Below are 18238 nucleotides of genomic sequence, written 5' to 3'. Positions count from 1 at the left end.
ACTTGACCTTAGTGCTGCATTCGACACTATAGATCACAACATTCTCCTAGATCGCTTACAAAATTACACAGGTATTCATGGATAGGCTTAAAGTTGGTTTAAATCCTACCTGTCTGATCGATACGATTTTGTAGAATTAAATGGTGAATCCTCCAGCTTATTGCCAGTTAATTATGGGGTCCCTCAAGGATCAGTCCTTGGACCCCTGCTCTTCTCGATATACATGCTCTCAATAGGGAACATATTAGAAGACATGGGATTAATTTCCACTGTTATGCTGACAATACACGGTTATATATCTCATCAAAACCAGATGAAATAGCTGAATTGTCCAAATTAACTCAGTGCCTTAGAGAGATAAAAGATTGGACGAGCTGTAATTTTCTGTTATTAAACTACGATAAGACAGAAATACTACTTATAGGTCCAAAAACCAGTACACAGAAACTCTCACAACTTAACTTCCATTTAGAGGGATGTACTGTTACTAGTAGCTCAACAGTGAAAGACCTGGGTGTTATTTTAGACAGCAAATTGTCCTTTGAAAATCATATCACCCATACTACAAAAACAGCCTTCTTCCACCTTAGAAATATTGCCAAGCTAAGAAACATCCTGTCTGTATCTGATGCTGAGAAGCTAGTTCATGCATTCATGACCTTCAGGACTACTGTAATACATTACTAGGTGGTTGTCCTGCATCTTTAATAAATAGGTTACAGTTAGTACAAAATGCAGCTGCCAGAGTTCTCACTAGGACAAGAAAGTGTGACCATATAACCCCAATTTTATCATATCTACACTCTCTACCTGTTAAGTTTAGAATTGATTACAAACTGCTGCTACTCACGTACAAGGCTCTTAATGGTTTAGAGGCTGACCAGTGAACCCTGAGGCATCCAGCTACACTTACATTCTGCTATACTAAAAAAGATGTGAACTCCATGTGATTTGCATACTGTATATTTATAATCACACCCTCCAGTGTCACCCATATGAGGATGGGTTCCCCTTGAGCCTGGTTCCTCTCAAGGTTTCTTCCTTACCATCTAAGGGAGTCACCTAAGACTTGCTCATTGGGGATATATACTTACACATTGTGAACTAAATCTATCTAATATTAATCTTGAATTTTGTATTCTATTAATCTTTATATTATTCTTATAATAACCCTTTGTTCTACGTTTATGTTCTGTAAAGCTGCTTTGAGACAATGTCAATTGTAAAAAGCGCTATACAAATAAACTTGAATTGAATTGAATTGAATTGAACTTGAAAGGGAATGTTTTAATGGTGTTTAAGCTTTGGTAGGTATATGTATATGATATGCCTGTTTGGACAGAAAAGAGGCTGAAAAAATGCTTTTGTGACTTTTTATGGGAGGGTAAACCAGCAAGAATAGCTTACAACATGATCTTAGGGGTGGCGGAGAAGGGAGGCTTAGGTTTAAAGGATGTAGAACAGAGGAAAATGAGTCTGAGTGACAGTAGTCAAGAAATATCTACAAGAAGAAAGCCAATTTGAATAGGAAAAACAAGAAGAAATGTTATTTTGGACAAGGGAATTCTATGGATGAAAACATATTGGATGACGGAAAGATTACCGAGATTTTACACAGAAATGTTAAATGCCTGGTAAAAGCTGTTAAAGATTATTGAGCACATTCCACAAGGGAGAGAAATTATTTTAAATCAACCTCTGTTCTTAAACAAAAACATTTTAAAACAAGGGAAAATAATTTTTTTAAGAAGTGGATGGTAGCAGAAAGAAGGATTTCTACCAGAACGGTTTCTTATCGATTCAATGGAAGAGGCAAAAGATCAGAAAGAATGTGATCAGAAAGAACTGAAGGATGAATATAAGATAATCAAAGATGCAATACCAAAAGAGTGGATAAGGAAAATAGATAACATGGAAGCAGAAAAAGAACAGATGAACATTTATCTGAAACAAGAAAAATTGTATGGTTTGTTTTAAAAGCTGTACAGTTAAAATGTTTTATGAGATTTTTAGGGAAGAAGTTTTTAAGGAACCAAATACAAACGAGTACTGGGTGTGCTGAAGCTGGTGCAGCGGAAGCTTGCTGGGCCCATAAACCAGAGGTTGATGGATCAAAATCATCCTCTGCTAAGAGCAGCCTACTTTCTAATAAAAATTAAATGGCATAATGTTCAGTTTTGTTGCAGTTTAGCGCTTAGATGCCTCCAGCAGAAACCCAAAACGGCAGACATTTCAAACAGCAGTGCCCCAGTGGCCTAATGGATAAGGCACTGGCCTCCTAAGTCAGGGAGTGTGGATTCAAGTCCCATCTGGGGTGTGCTAATACAGCCAATACATGGCTGTATTAAGTCACTGCTGTTTTGATTTTCTGCTGGAAAAGCATGCTTGTAGCAAAAGGCCTGAGCCAGGGATTGTAGGTTTGAGGCCTATTTTGGGGGTGTGCTGAAGCAGAGTGGCACAGTGGAAGCGTGCTTAGCCCATAACCCAGAGGTCGATGGATAGAAACCATCCTCTGCTAAAAGCAGCCTACATTCTAACTAAAAAGAAAATGGCATAAAGTTCAGGATTGTTGCTGTCATCCCTAATTGTTGCATGTAAACGCCACAATCCTGGTGACCTACTGGATTATGTTTTGGCCTCTTGCATCAAAGACAATGGGTTTTGTCCAAAGACTTTTGAGTTTAACACTTAGATGCCTCCAGCAGAAACCCAAAACACCAGAAAATCAAAACAGCAGTGACTTAATACAAGCATGCTCCAGTGGCCTCCTAAGCCAGGGATTGTATGTTTGAGTCCTATTTTAGGGGTGTGCTGAAGCAGAGAGGTGCAGCGCGAAGTGTGGTGGGCCCATAAATCAGAGGTCGATGGCTTGAAATCATCCTCTGCTATGAGTAGCCTACATTCTAACTAAAACGAAAATGGCATAAAGTTCAGAATTGTTGAAGTTTAGCCCTTAGAAGCGAACCCAAAACTTCAGATATTTAAAACAACAGTGCCCCAGTGGCCGCACCCTGTGGTAGATGGACTGGAAATCAGTTCCTAACATTTCCTAACCAGGTCCTAACACACTTTAAATGATTCCGCCCATAGGTCCTAACAGTCCTAACAGTTCCTAAAGACAAGTCCTAACAATTCCGAATGGGCCAAAACAGTCGGCTGCAGCAGCTGGTTGGGGCGGGACAAAACAGTCATTCAATGAAGCGGGGATATAGGGCGGGTTAAAACAGTCATTGGCCGAAGGAGAGGGTTGGGGCGGGACAAAACAGTCATTGTCTGAACACGGGGTTGGGGCAGGACAAAACAGTTAATTGGCCGAAACATAGTCTTAGTCACCTGGGGCCAGTTGTTCAAAAAGTTTAATCCGGATCAAAATGATCCGGATTTGGAAATCCCATTTTTTCTATTCAGGATCAGGTAATCCGTCTTACTTTTACGCCGGTTTTCAAAGCAACATTGGATTGGATCACCCTGATCCACATACACCGTTTTCAAGATTACCAAATCTGGATTACCTGCACTCTAAATGGGAGAACATATCACAACGTGGGCTACCAGCTATATAAAGAACAGGTAGAAGAGCCAACATGGGGTCACTGTAAGAGTTTTTTATTTTGAGACAAAACCCAAAAATAACAAACATTCACTTCCACTCATAATTTCTTTTATGACCCCTCATCTGAGTCATAAAAAATAAATATACATTAACAAATACATTGTGTATATTTTGAAAACGTCTTAAAAAATTTAAATGGCTAAATGTCCAATAGTTACCAAAATAAAGGATGTTCAGGGTTCTTTTTCATCAGAAGAGGAGAGACCAGCATTTCCAAGCTCTGCTTTTAGGAGGCGGATCTGAAGTTTTATTTTGAAGTTTCTGCTTCAATAAAAGTATATACACTAAATGATACAAATGTATTATTTGACCCATTTTAAAGTTTTACTACATTTTCCTCCTGGAATCCACCTTGAAATCCTACCCCCTGTTGTAATCAGGATAATCCTGTTTTTTTGGATCAAAGTTATCCAAATCCTACTGACAAGTTTTGAACAACACAAATTGAAGGTTTGATCCAGATTCTGAATCTGGATCTAGAAAACTAGGATTGGATTTCGTAATCTAATCGGATTTCAGATTCCTTCTTTCCCTTTTGAACAACCCATTTTCAAGATTTGATCCAATCCGATAACCAAAATCTGATCAGCTTACCTTTGAACAACTGGCCCCTTGTGATCCTGGCTCAATTTATCCATGATCCGGTTGCACTAAAGCTGGATTAGGGGGCAGTAGGATTTTATGGTATTAATTACCATAGAGATTTATTCTGTTGAGCTAGCCTGCTCCAGACCAGGCTAAGTTCCAGGATCTATTTAATCTCATCTCCCTTATGTCAGTCAGGAGTCACCACAAATGGAAACCAATAGTTATTCCACTGCCCACTATACATTGTTATCACATGTAACTAGACTCACTGTCATTATTTAAACGTTTGCGATCATTAATTTTGGATAAATTGATGATTGATGATTTTTAGATGATGTTGCTATCATTAGATAATATACAGTTTCCCATAGACTATAATTTTAATTAAGTGAAGTGACATACGGCTAAGTACGGTGACCCATACTCAGAATTCGTTCTCTGCATTTAACCCATCCGAAGTGCACACACAGCAGTGAACATACACCCAGAGCAGTGGGCAGCCATTTTTATGCTGTGGCGCCCAGGGAGCAGTTGGGGGGTTTGATGCCTTGCTCAAGGGCACTTCAGTCGTGGCCAGCCCGAGACTCGAACCCACAACCTTAGGATTATGAGTCAGACTCTCTAACCATTAGGCCACGACTTGCCCCCCTATAAGGCTATATATAAAATGATAGAATATTAGGGCCACAGAGGAAAAAAAAAGAAAATTCGCAGACTTCGAGAATGAAGTCATAATATTGTAACCCATTGTTTTAGAGGAGGACAGTTAAAATGACAGCTATGGGGCATTTCATGGAAGTGTTATTCAGTATGGTTTCACAAAAAAGGACATACTTAATTTTTTGGCACATCAGAATCACATTGTCATAAGTAACAGGACTGTAAAAAGAATATGCATCTTTTCCACAGAAAGAACCAGCCTCATAAATTTGTCAATTTCCTTCTTCCTCAGTGTGGCCCTAATACTCTGTCGTATAAAATATGCATTCCATATAAATATAAAAACACAAAGTGTAACATTATGTTCCTTTATTGAATAAGGATAAAACAAAGCAGGTAAAGCATCAGCTCCTTTCGAAACTGAAGTCACACAGTGACACTACAAGATGGAAAGCACAGAATCAAAGCATATTATACAACAAAAGGATAAATACACATTCAAATGTCTGTATATAAAACACACCCCACATGTCTGCACACTGAAATAAATGCAGGACAAATCCATACACATCAACTGAACAGACAAATAAATGGGTGCAGTAGCCTCCCTGCAAGCTTGTATTACACACAGTATACAGCACAAACATCATAAGAGGCCAAATCACTTAAAAAATATATATATATTGAACACAAAAAAACCTCAAATTCCTCTGCCACTGCAGGACATATTTAACCAAAATTGAAAGCACACATACTAACTAAAATAATTCAACACATATCGGTCCCTGAGCAGCCGACCACTGACGTCATCAGCGAAGATTGCCGGCTTGTCCCAGTCCATGGCTGGTGGCACTCTGGGGGCCCTCTCTTTCCTCAGGCAGGCCACATTGTGGAGGACAGCACAAGCCACAATAATGTCACATGCCCTCACAGGGCTGACCCTTAATTTGTGAAGGCAGTGAAAGCGTGCCTTCAGGAGGCCAAAGGTCATTTCAACTCTGGGCCTGGTCCTGACATGGGCATGGTTGTAGGTTTGCTGTGCTTCCTGGGGGTCTGTTAAAGGTGTCAGGAGAAAAGGCTGGCAGCCACACCCCCCATCTCCCAGCAACACACCAGAGAATTCACCTGTCAACACAAAATCTCATAATTACTACCTCATAAACACAGTGATATTCTTGACACAGCCATGATGTAAAAAGTGGACCGTTTTGGCCGGGTAATATTTAATCTACATCACACACACACACCACACACCACACACCACACCACACACGAAAAGAGACACTTTCTTTATCACACAAGAACATTCAATGGAGTCAGTGAGCAAGCGAACTTGGGTCCTTTGAAAGGTGCTATATAAATTAAAGCGATTACTATTATTAGCTCATCTATTTATTCAATTCAATTTTTTGTTATTTATATAGCGCTTTTCACAATTGTTTCATTGTTTCAAAGCAGCGTTACATTAATAAAAGCAGGAGAACACACAGAAAAAAACAGTGGACAACATCAGAAGCAGAGTACAACAGCTAAGATTAAACCTTACTAGTGAGGGTAGTAATAATGTACAGTGTGATGGAGTACAACTGCGTTTTTTGGAGATATGAATTAACTATTTGGATTGTAATTGTGATGTTTCAGCAGAGCGGTGAGTGTGTAATTGTGCACTACTTAGGCATTCAGGCAGTCTGCAATACTTTGCCACGCTTTTTCTCTTTGCTTTATCATGGGGAAAAGTACGCCGCTCTAGATGCCATGGTGAATCAGTGAATCTGTGATCGGTGGCTGGTCTGTTTGAGTGAGCCGTGAGCGTGCACACTTGTTCTTCTATCATACATACCACTGATATACGTAATATCCTAACCCCTGCCCTGGTTACTGTTAGTGCCTGAGTTCATTTCAGAGATACAATTCTGATTAAACAGCACAACTGTCCACTTCAGTCTAAACTGTCATAAGAATAAATACTCATCTAATGTCACTTCTCTGACAAACAAAAGCACCTGCTGTGTCAGAAACACTGAACACTGGAAACTTCTCTGGAAATCTGAATGTAAAGCCAGGATGTTTCAGTAAGAATCAACAATCTGACAACAACATTGGTGACAATGTCATGTGATGCTGTGGGGTGGAGCTCTTTAAAGCTTTATGGTGTTAACATATTAGATTACATAAAGATCTGGGCTATTTTTACTAAGCTAAGACCAGTCATCATGTTCACTGTTATATTCATGTATCTGTGGCTTTCACTAGGTGACTTTTTGTTACAGCAGAAATATTAACTAGATTATATTAAACATTAGTCTGTGTGGTGATGCAGTGTGAAAATGCTGCATGTGGATTTGACTTAAGTATTTTCTGTTTATTATTTAAAGATTAAAAACAATATGTCCTCTTCTCTATGACAGGTGACTCCATGGCAGATTCAATAAAGGCACTTTTCACTCAGAAAGTTGTAGATGAAGGTGATGATGTTACTCTGTCCTGCAGCTATAAAGACTTTAGTGGTGCTGTACAGAATCTGCACTGGTACAGACAATACCCAAAATCTAAACCTTCTTTATATTCATGAAAATGAATATTCCTTCTTTATACTTATGAAAATGGAATTCTAAGTCCCAACACTCCACCAAGAATGTCTGCTAAAATTCATGAAGTTAAACAAGTGGATCTGATCATCTCCTCTGCCGCTGTATCAGACTCTGCTCTATACTACTGTGCACTGGTGCCCACAGTGACAGGAAATCCAGCTGCACTGTACAAAAAGTAACTCACAGTTTTCTTTAAACCACACCTGCCAGTTTTTTATGGAAAGTTGCATGCCCTTTTTGGGGGTCTCTCTCTTTCTTTTTCATGATTTAAAAGAGTTTATGTTATTGACACATTGTATTATTAAGAGACAGCACATTCATTCATTTCATGCATTTATTTATTCATTCATTCTTCTGTATTTACCTGACAACACTAGGAGGAATGTGGATATTTAGAAAACATTAAAACCGCAGTTACCTGAGCTCAAAATTAAATATTTATGTATAAACTGCTCATCTAGATCCAACATGCTATAGCACACATAGTCCACATGTCCTACACAGAACAGCATCACTCTCAAAAGAATAAACAGTTGATTCACTCCTATCTTATCCACACTGCATTGTCTCCCAGTCAAATTTCACATTGATTATGAAATACTAGTTCTGACCTATAAAACACTGAATGGTCTCATGCCAATAAGGAAACTTTTGAATAATCTGCCACATCTACTTTGATCAAAAGGTGCAGGTTATTTGGTAGGAATTAAAGTAGTAAAGTCTACAGCAGTGGGTGGAGCTTTCTCTAACAAAGTGTTATCACTGAATATTAAAAGCTTTGCAGGAAAACAAGCTGGACCGTCTTTCTTTTTCTGAATTTATCCCACTCTACATTTATCTATCCATCTTATCATTCTTAAAGTTGTATTGCTGTTCTTCAGTATTCATGCAATCAATTTTCCCAACTTCCACGGTCCTGGAATTATAAATTATATATGGGAATGTCATTGTTGTCATGGACTGCTTGGACAGTTCCCTATCAGACCACCAGAGGGTACATTTACTATGTCACTGTTATTTTTGTGCCATGTGATTTTGTTTATGCTTTGTGTTGTCCACGTGTGTTTCCTGCCCATTCCTCTGTCCTGTATCCCCACCTTTCACACTTGTTCCTCATGTTTTTCTGAATGCCTATTTATACCTGTTGTTTTGTATTAGCATTTGCTGAGTCCTTGTCTGTCTTGTGTTTTTGCCTCTGTTTTTGTGGTCTAAATTGTGTTTCTGTCTTTTGCAATGCTTCTCACTTCTGTTGTTTAATCTTATCCTGAGTGTTCTCCTGTATTTGTCCATTTAATTAATTACAAAACTAAAAACTCTATCATACACATGAACAGCCACACAACACTACCTACACATACACACTTGACTTACACATAAAATTGCACATAAAGAAATATTTGTCTTTGTGTTTATTTAAAAGGTTTCAGCATAGTTTCCATAAATCCAATGGATCAGAGTGAAGGATAAATGTAATATCTGCATTATAATATAGAAAGATATTATCTTAAATGTTCAAATTTGGGAGAAGATCTTGGAAAATTCAAGGAAAAAAAATTGAGCTCATGGTCTTGCAGTATTGAGAGGAAAATATAATTTCTGAGGAATGTCATGACTGGAATATTTATATAAAATATAGTTTTGGAATATTTAGACGGAAATATGTTTGGTATATATTAGACACGGTAAGTGCGGAGGTATCGCAGTACAACACAGGCTGGCCCTTTAGCTGGACTGTAGCTTTCGGTCCCACCCATTTCTGTGGGGATCTGGTCAAACTTGACGATCTACCGCTGGATGAAATATGTACAAAAAGCATTTATCGATGGCTGCTCCCTGTTTTCCCTGGATCTTTCACTGGGCCTACTCGGGCTTTCCCTCATGCACACCGAGGTGGATTTAATTTGCACAATCTTTGACCGCTACTCCGGGCAAAACAGATGGATACAGCCCTGCTACAACTGAAAATGGCGCCCATAAATGCTCGGTCACTGCTAAACAAAACTCTCTCTCTCACTCATTTTCTACCGCTTATCCGAACTACTCGGGTAACGGGGAGCCTGTGCCTATCCCAGGCGTCATCGGGCATCAAGGCAGGATACACCCTGGACGGAGTGCTAAACAAAACTTTTATTTTGATTGACTTTTTTTTTTACATCAGAAATATTGGATTTATTATACATCACAGAGTCTTGGATGAAACCGGGTGAGTTATCACTACTTTCTGAACTGGTACCTCATGGCTGTACTTTTCTAAACTCCCCGCATCTATCTGGCCATGGTGGGGGATTGTTAACTGTATTTAAAGACACCTTGCACTGTCAATCTCTACCTATTGGCTTATACAACAGCTTCAATGTGCAACTATTCTTCATAAACCCAATTGTTATACAGTAGAATTAATATATCACCCTCCTCAACAAAACCATTCCTTTTTACGTGAAATTGCTGAACTGTTGGGGGACTTGGCCTCCAGGTATGGGAAAATACTGCTGCTGGGCGACTTCAACATTCATGTTTGCTGTCCCTCTAAACCATACTCTGCAGAATTTTTAACTCTGATGGAGTCTTTGGAATTTACTCAGTGGGTTTCCAGCTCTACACATAATCCTGGCCATACTCTTGACTTGGTTTTAACTCATGGCTTGTCTATTACAAGCATTGATCTTACTACTGCTGTTTTTTCTGACCACAAGCCCATAATTTTTGCCCCTTCCCCTTACAAGTCATATTACTAGAAACACAACATCAGTACGTTTAACTTGCTGTTTTACTCAAAGATCTAGTCAGGATTTCTCCGAAGCCTATCTTAATGTACGGAACTCTCTGGAGACTGATAGCATCCTGGACACATTAGATACTGATTCACACCTCACTCTATTTAACTCTACCTGTGCTGAAATTCTGAACTCTATTGCTCCATTGAGGCATAAAAATCATAAACCAGCCCTAGTGCCCTGGCATAATGACACTAAAAGCTCTCTTTGGCAGGTTTGCAGACATGCTGAGCATAAATGGAAAAAAGACAAACTACAGATCTCCTTTGAAATTTTAAGAAACTCTTATCATACTTTTCAGAAAGCGGCAAAGGCTGCAAAATGTACATATTTCGCAGAACTTGTTACAAAAATCATCATAAACCTAAATCTCTGTTTTCAATTGTTAATTCTGTTTTAATCCCTCCTATTTTAGAGCCTTCTCTAACCCTCTGTGAAATATTTGGGATTTTTTTTTGTAGACAAGATTACAATTCTAAGATCTCAGATATCAAATTCAGTAATAACATTTTATGGACCTGGCCTCACTTATAGATATAGTCAGTAAATTAAAACCAACTATCTGTCCCCAGGATGTGATTCCACCCCCCTTTCTCAGACAAATTATTGACACTGTTGGTCCAGGTCTCTTATTCATCTTACTTTTATTAATAAATGCTTGTCTACTGGCTCTTTCCCAAAAGATCTAAAAAATGCTGTGGTAACACCTTATCTAAAGAAACCTAATCTTGATTCCGCTGTATTTTCAAATTTTTGTCCCATTTCAAATTTGACTTTTATTTCCAAGATACATGAAAAAAAAGTATTACCTAAACTGCAAATTTATCTAAACATGAACTGTGTACAGGAAACATTCCAGTCTGGTTTTAAAGCATTACACAGTACTGAATCTGCTCTGTTGACATTTTTATGGAAACTGACTCTGGAGAATCTGTGGCCTTAATTTTATTAGATCTTAGCTCTTCCTTTGATCATGAGAAACTACTTACACACTTAGAGAAAGCTGTGGGCATTCGTGGCACTTTCTACAATGGTTTCACTCTTATCTTACAAATAGATGGATCACGTTAGCTTAGCATAAGGCATCAAGTCGAACTGATTTTATCTGTTAATGTTATTAATTAACTGTTAATGTTTGACGTGTGCATTTTTGTGTTTGACAGCTGTTGCTGATGCCATCAGAACAAGTCTCGGCCCTAAATGCATGGACAAAATGGTAAGTTATTTTCCTACTGGTTTTTTTTCCCCCTCTTTCCCCTCTATCTTTGCTCATATTTCTTAAAAAAAGGCAGTACCTGAACATTATTGTAACTTCATATAAATCTCCTGTTAAGCTTTACCAACCTTCTACATAAAATAAGAATTTTGAATGTTGTTTAAGGTTTTATTTTTTTTTTTTTAATTAATTTTTTAATTAAATAAATTTCTTACTTTACATTCGTAAACAGTCCACCCCTCAATCAGCGCGGATCCATTGATATGTTGACTCTTTAATGTGATGTTTAGAGAGACTCTATATACAGTAGGGTTGCTTTGTGTTTGAAAATGATGACGCTGCTTTGCATCCTGTTTCTGTAGAGTCTCAGGGACAAGATGGAAAAGGAAACATTTATTTTGTGTGTGTGTGTGTGTGTGTGTGTGTGTGTGTGTTTTAGCTGGTCGACCTGTCCAAGGCTCAGGACATTGAGTCTGGTGATGGCACTACGTCGGTGGTGGTGATCGCAGGAGCTCTATTAGACGCCTGCTCCAAGCTGCTACAGAAAGGTACACAAACATCTTCGACAGTCTTTAACACACTCCATCATCCTACAGGCTACACATACAGGGCTGTTTTATATTTAGATAAAACTCTCTCCGATCCTTTTTGTACACATTTGTGGTATTCGGTGATGATCTCAACTGTATCACTTTACACTAAAAAATCTAAATGGATATGTCATTATGAAGATTTTCCTTAATACACGTCACGTTAATACGTGTGGCGAAAAACGTATGCAGTGGTGAGAACTACGGTGAGATGTCCTCTGTTCAGGTTGTTTCCCCAGGCATCCACCCGACCACCATTTCAGAGTCATTCCAGAAGGCGGTGGAAAAGGGTGTGGAGATCCTGACCTCCATCAGCCAGCCGGTGAGACTCTGCTCAACAGCGCCACCACATCACTGTGCTCCAAAGTGATGTTCGCATAGGTCAGTATTCCTCTTCTGTCATACCGCTTAACTCTGTAGTTCCTTAAGGATCAATCCTTGGACCAGTTTTGTTTACTCTATGTATGCTTCCACTTGTCTCTATTTTCAATAAGTATGGAGTGTATTTTCATTTATATGCTGATGACACACTTTATTTCACTATAAAACATAATGACCAAAACAGCCTACAATTGCTTTTGGCTTGCCTGAAGGAACATAAGATCTGGCTCTCTATAATTTTTTTTTAACTTAAATGAAAATAAAATAAACCTATTCGGACCTACGGAAATCTGCATTGTAAACGTTGACATTTAGATAAATGTTCTGATTGCAAATAAGTGAGAAAAAAACAATAATCTATATAATCTTTAATCACTGACAGTGTTTTCTCACAAAGAACAATGAATCTGGAATCTCCAGACACATTTAGTGTAGAAAACCCCAGAGATAAACTCATCAACTAAAACTCAGGAGGAAACCCTACCACACTGTACAAGATGCACTACACATGACTGGAGCAGAGCCATGCTTTTCTGACAAGATGGAGCTATTTACATGTTTACACTCACTTCTTCATTTGTTCAACTCTACTGTTGTTGTTTGAGTACAGTAAAGACCAAAGTACTGACATCACAACAAAAATATTACTCATTCATAAAAAAAGTGAACTGGTAAGTAAAAAAAAAGCTAGAAATTAATCTATAGCATGTTTAAATAATACACTGTTATTTGCGAACTGGTCCTTAAAGCATCTTTATAATACATAAAAATATTTCTCTGAACAAAGACCAACAAAGAATGAGTGAAGACGTAAACAGCTTTACTCTAAGGGTTTATTTATTTATTCATTTATTAAGAATTAATCAATGAAAGTCTAATTTATAATGTTCCAAATACCAAAGTATTTGAGCTGTCTATATTAATACAAGTAATTCTGTATAAAAATATATTTACCACACCCCTTTAAGGGTTAATTATAGTGGCCCAGAAGGACAGATTCTCTCCTTTGGTAGATTTCATTTAAAGTTGCTCCTTATTTTGTTGCTGTTGTTTGTATGGTTTGTTTTTTCAGTTGACATCTATTTTTTTTTGTGCCTGGTCCTTCTGGGCCACCATAATTATTAAAAATTATTAAAAGAACAGGATTGGTTTTTAGAAAGGCAATAAATAAATCAGCAAAATTAAATACTAATGCTAAAATTGAACTATAATATTTATCATGACTATCATACATTATCATGGCTTTTTCTGATGATGCTGAAGCCCATAATACAGTGACATCACTATAATATTTAATAATTTAAATATGTGATGATTAATTTTTCAATATTATGTTATTCCTGATACATTTTATATTAATGCCATTTGATTCTCAATGTAAAGCCAAATGTTTCAGTAAGAATCTATAGCCTGTCAGTAACATTAGTGACGATGTCATGTGATGCTGTGGGTGGAGCTTCATGAACCTTTATGATGTTATCATATACAGAAATAATATTTTCATTCAGATAAAACTGTCATCATGTTCACTGTTATATTCATGTGTCTGTGGCTTTCACTAGGTGAGTTTTTAATTCTTGTTATTTTAAATAAATTGTGTTGAATTAGTGATTAATTACTGTGTGTGTTAAGAAAAGACAGACTCCGAGTCTTGCTTATGTTGTTGTGACTTCATTATGTGAAGGTTATAAACGTTATGTTCTCTTCAATATGACAGGTGACTCCATGGCAGATTCAATAGAGTCACTTTTTAGTCAGAAAGTTGTAGATGAAGGTGATATTGTTACTCTGTCCTGTAGCTACAAACCAACCTTTAATTCAGGAAACTACCTACACTGGTACAGACAATGTCCAAAATCTAAACCTGAGTTCCTTCTTTATATTTCTCAAAGTCGAGATTTAGTTCCAACATTCCCCCAAGAATGTCTGCTAAAGTTGATGGTAAACAAGTGGATCTGATCATCTCCTCTACTGCTGTATCAGACTCTGCTCTATACTATTGTGCTCTGGTGCCCACAGTGACAGGAAATCCAGCTGCACTGTACAAAAACTAACACAGGTTAGTTATACTGAACGTTTAAGTTTTACTGATAATTTTGAATTCACATGCCTTTTTTTTTTTTTTTAGGAAATTGTGTCTCTCTTGTGATTCATAAAGTGATCTGACACATGTTTAATCATTATTATTATTATTATTATTATTATTATTATTATTATTATTATTATTATTATTGGAGACAGCTCATTCATTTAGACACAAATCTATCACTAGTGATCCTCATTGATCAGTCTATGTTCTTCTGCTGGTCTTGGATTTTTTTTTTTTAATTTCCAGTATGATGTTGATAATCTTTATTAGTTTTTAGTTTCCACTGTTCATAGGCATAAGTTGTAAACTGCTAAATGTGTCTGAACACTACAGTTCCTGAGATCATGTAAACTCTGCCGACACACAAGTCTGTTTTAAAGCACAGCTTGTCTCATATCTTCAAGTATGCTAATGACAATACAGTGTTGAGCTTCATGAGCAAAATAGTGAGTGTCCATACAGAGAGATGGTGGAGAAGTGTGAGGACTAGTCTAGAAGCAACAATCCAGAGACAAAACTAGAGAGATGACTGTTGTTCTCAGGAGGTTGTTCTGCTCTGCTGAGACAGGACTGAAGTCTGAGACAGAACATCTCAGCTTTATCTTTATTTCCTGAAGACATACGAAAGAAAACACCAACCTCCCATCTTCACTACATTCATGGGAGGCACAACGAGCAAACTGTGCAGCTGTATCACTGTTTAATATGAAAAGTACATGCTGTCTCAGAGCACAAGACTGAACACCACTGAAAACATCATCAGGTTCTCTCTTAGTTCACTAAAGGATTCTTACTGTACCAGAAAGTCTACATTTATAAAGCCGCCAGTTTTGTGAATAACACCTCCCCTATTTTACCAAACTGGAAGAAAGAATGAGAACATGTGGACAAAACATCTGCCAAACGCTGGTACAGAGTACTTATTGTACAGTATATAGATGGCTATGTAAGTTTAAAATTATGTAGAAACTGAATGAATTTCCAATCTGAAATTTTGAGCTCTGTTTGTAGCTCGGTTTCATTCATTTTAGTACAAAAATAGTTCAGATTATACAGAAGTTATACTTAATTCAAGTTTTTTTTTTTTTTTTAATTTTTATTAGTGGGCAAAGATTTCATCCTGAACAGTGTCACTTCCTGGGTGTGGCCTTCTAGAGACGTGTAAAGTTCAGCACATACAGCACTATTATACAGAATCGTCACAGAGCTGTGTTCAGAAATGGCTCAACTATACAACTTACTGTACATAGTGAGATACACACCACTGATTCTCACTCTAGTTACAAGTAATTTATTGTATTATATAATATGTTGATTTTTAAAGCATATAGTAATTTCTTCATTTACCAGGTAAATATTTGCTTTTGAAAAATTCTTTGCAGATTTATTTCTTTATATTCTTTTTCACTCCAGGTAGTTTTGCAGATAAAATTGGACCAAAGGATGAAGATGCTAACACTGTGGGGAATGAAACAGGCACAGTTACTCTGAAATGTTCATATGAGACAAGCAGTGAATATGTTTGGCTTTACTGGTACAGACAATATACTAACAGCGCACCACAGTTTTTACTGTATAAAGGTGCAAGGTCAGATAGTGCTTATGCAAGCACTCCTGCTGACACTCGATTAGAGACAAGAACAAGTAGAGACACTACTGAACTTACTATCAAAGGCCTAAAGCTCTCAGATTCTGCTCTCTATCATTGTGCTCTAAGAGTAACACAGTGATACAGTGTCAGTGAAAGGCTTTACAAAAACATATAAAAACACATCAAAGATCCTCCCTTTACCAACCTGTTATCAGTTAACCACAGACAGAAATGATAATTGTGGTAATTTTGTAGTATAAATGAATAAAGAAGCAAGCAAGAAAACACTCCACAGTGTGTTACAGGTGCACAGGACATGAAATTAAGTTTATTGAACTCTTCTTGCCAGTTTTTTCCATGATACACTGTAATCAATAGTTATTTGAAATTTACTGATTAATTAAATGGTGCATTCTTTTTAGTAATTCAGTCTTGTGTGTTATGCATGTATGTACAGCTGCATGTTTCTTTGTAGGATGTGAAATAAAGCAATGTCCTTTTACAAACCTCCCAGAACTAGTTACAGGTCATTATCTTTCATTGAATTTATTGTATTAGCTGATGTTTAAGAATCAATCAAGCAATCTTATATTTAGACAATATTTTGTTTGCAAAAATAGGTTAAAAATTTCTAACATTTCTTAAATTTTCTTTTTCACTCCAGGCAGTTTTGCAAATAAAATTGGGCTGAAGGACAAACTACAGTACCAGCATTACCAGGAAAGAATCAAATACTGTTACTCTGAAATGTTCATATGATACTAGTAGCAATTACATTTATCTTTACTGGTACAAACAATATCCTAACAGCGCACCAGAGTTTTACTGTATAAAGGCGCAAGATCATATAGTGCTAAGAGCACTCTGACACTCGATTAGAGACAGATACAAGCAGAGACTCTACTGAACTTACTATCAGAGGTCTAAAGCTCTCAGATTCTGCTCTCTATCATTGTATTCTTAGAGATGTAACACAGTGATGCAGAGTCAGTGAAAGGCTGTAAAAAAATATTATAATGGCAAATACACATGCAAGAGGTTTTTAAAAACCACATCAACTTTTTGTCAGTTAAAAAGAAACTGTGCAGTAGATATAAAACACAGAACTATTCCACTGTTGCTGATCAACCCACTGCATCTGAATTCACCTCTTAAACATATCTTTTGGAGTTAGAAGTCAGGGCTGTGTTTCAGGACTCCAACACCAAAAGACCAAAAGAAACTGGAACAGAAACACTATACTTTTTTTTATACTTTTTTTTTCAGGCTGTATAAGTAACACATTGTTTTGTTTTGTATCAGAGAACAAGAGAGAGAGTTAGTAGAAAGACAGAAGGAACAAACTCAAACAGAACTTAACATTAATCTAGTGAATTTACACTACAACATGGTTCTTACAAGTTGCTGATCTGATAAATGAGTCAAAGTTTGTTATAGTTCTTTTTGTGATTAAAGTTTTGCGGTTTTCTGTCATAGCATAGTTTTTTTTTCAGTTAAAAAAAATGATTTTTCAAGTCAAAGGATGTTTCAAGAACAATTAATATAATGTTATGTTTAGAATTTTTCTTAGTAGAGCAACATGAATGAACCTGCTCTGGCTAGTCAGTGTTATCATCTCAGCTAGTTAAATTATCCCCTCATGGTAACTAGCTAAAATTAGCTAAACATTGGTTTTAGTCATAGTTAGCATTAAATATGCTAATGCTGATATGCTATTATTAATAACTAATGTTAGCAGAAGTGACTGAACCTGTATTGTATAAATAACTAAGAGCTAGTGAACAGATCAGAGGGTTTAGAGCAGAGAAGACTTTTCTGTTTATCAAAGCCTTGTGTTTTAATGAGCTTGCTAGCTTGTGCTGTCAGCTCTTGGCTAATCACAAATAACATGCAACACCAACACTAACAGACAGAAGGATTTTTTTTCTCTGATTATTTAATCACTAAGCATTACATCCGATATTCAAAACAAATAAACAGTCTAAGAATTTGAGTATTTGAATGAAAAGCTTTGTGACCTTCATTACCTTTGTTTTTAATTAAATGCTAATTTTGTTCAGAAGTGAATGGAGTAACTAAAAGACTTACAGCTCACATATTTGCTTAGAATTTATTTCATTTCTTACTTTGCACCTTCAGGCATCA

General features: G+C 37.0%; 1 long non-coding RNA gene across 1 annotated transcript; it reads left to right on the top strand.

Annotated features, from left to right (window-relative positions):
• The first annotated feature begins 11872 nt into the window (after window positions 1–11872).
• On the top strand, window positions 11873–14454 carry LOC125138997. Its single transcript, XR_007138084.1, has 3 exons — window positions 11873–11990; window positions 12272–12413; window positions 14306–14454. It is a non-coding gene; the product is annotated as an uncharacterized LOC125138997 (long non-coding RNA).
• Window positions 14455–18238: the final 3784 nt, after the last annotated feature.

This window comes from Tachysurus fulvidraco, chromosome 1, assembly GCF_022655615.1.
Source record: "Tachysurus fulvidraco isolate hzauxx_2018 chromosome 1, HZAU_PFXX_2.0, whole genome shotgun sequence".
Lineage (NCBI taxonomy): Eukaryota > Metazoa > Chordata > Actinopteri > Siluriformes > Bagridae > Tachysurus > Tachysurus fulvidraco.
The sequence above is the reverse complement of the archived record's forward strand: the minus strand, read 5'-3'. Positions and strand labels throughout refer to the sequence as shown.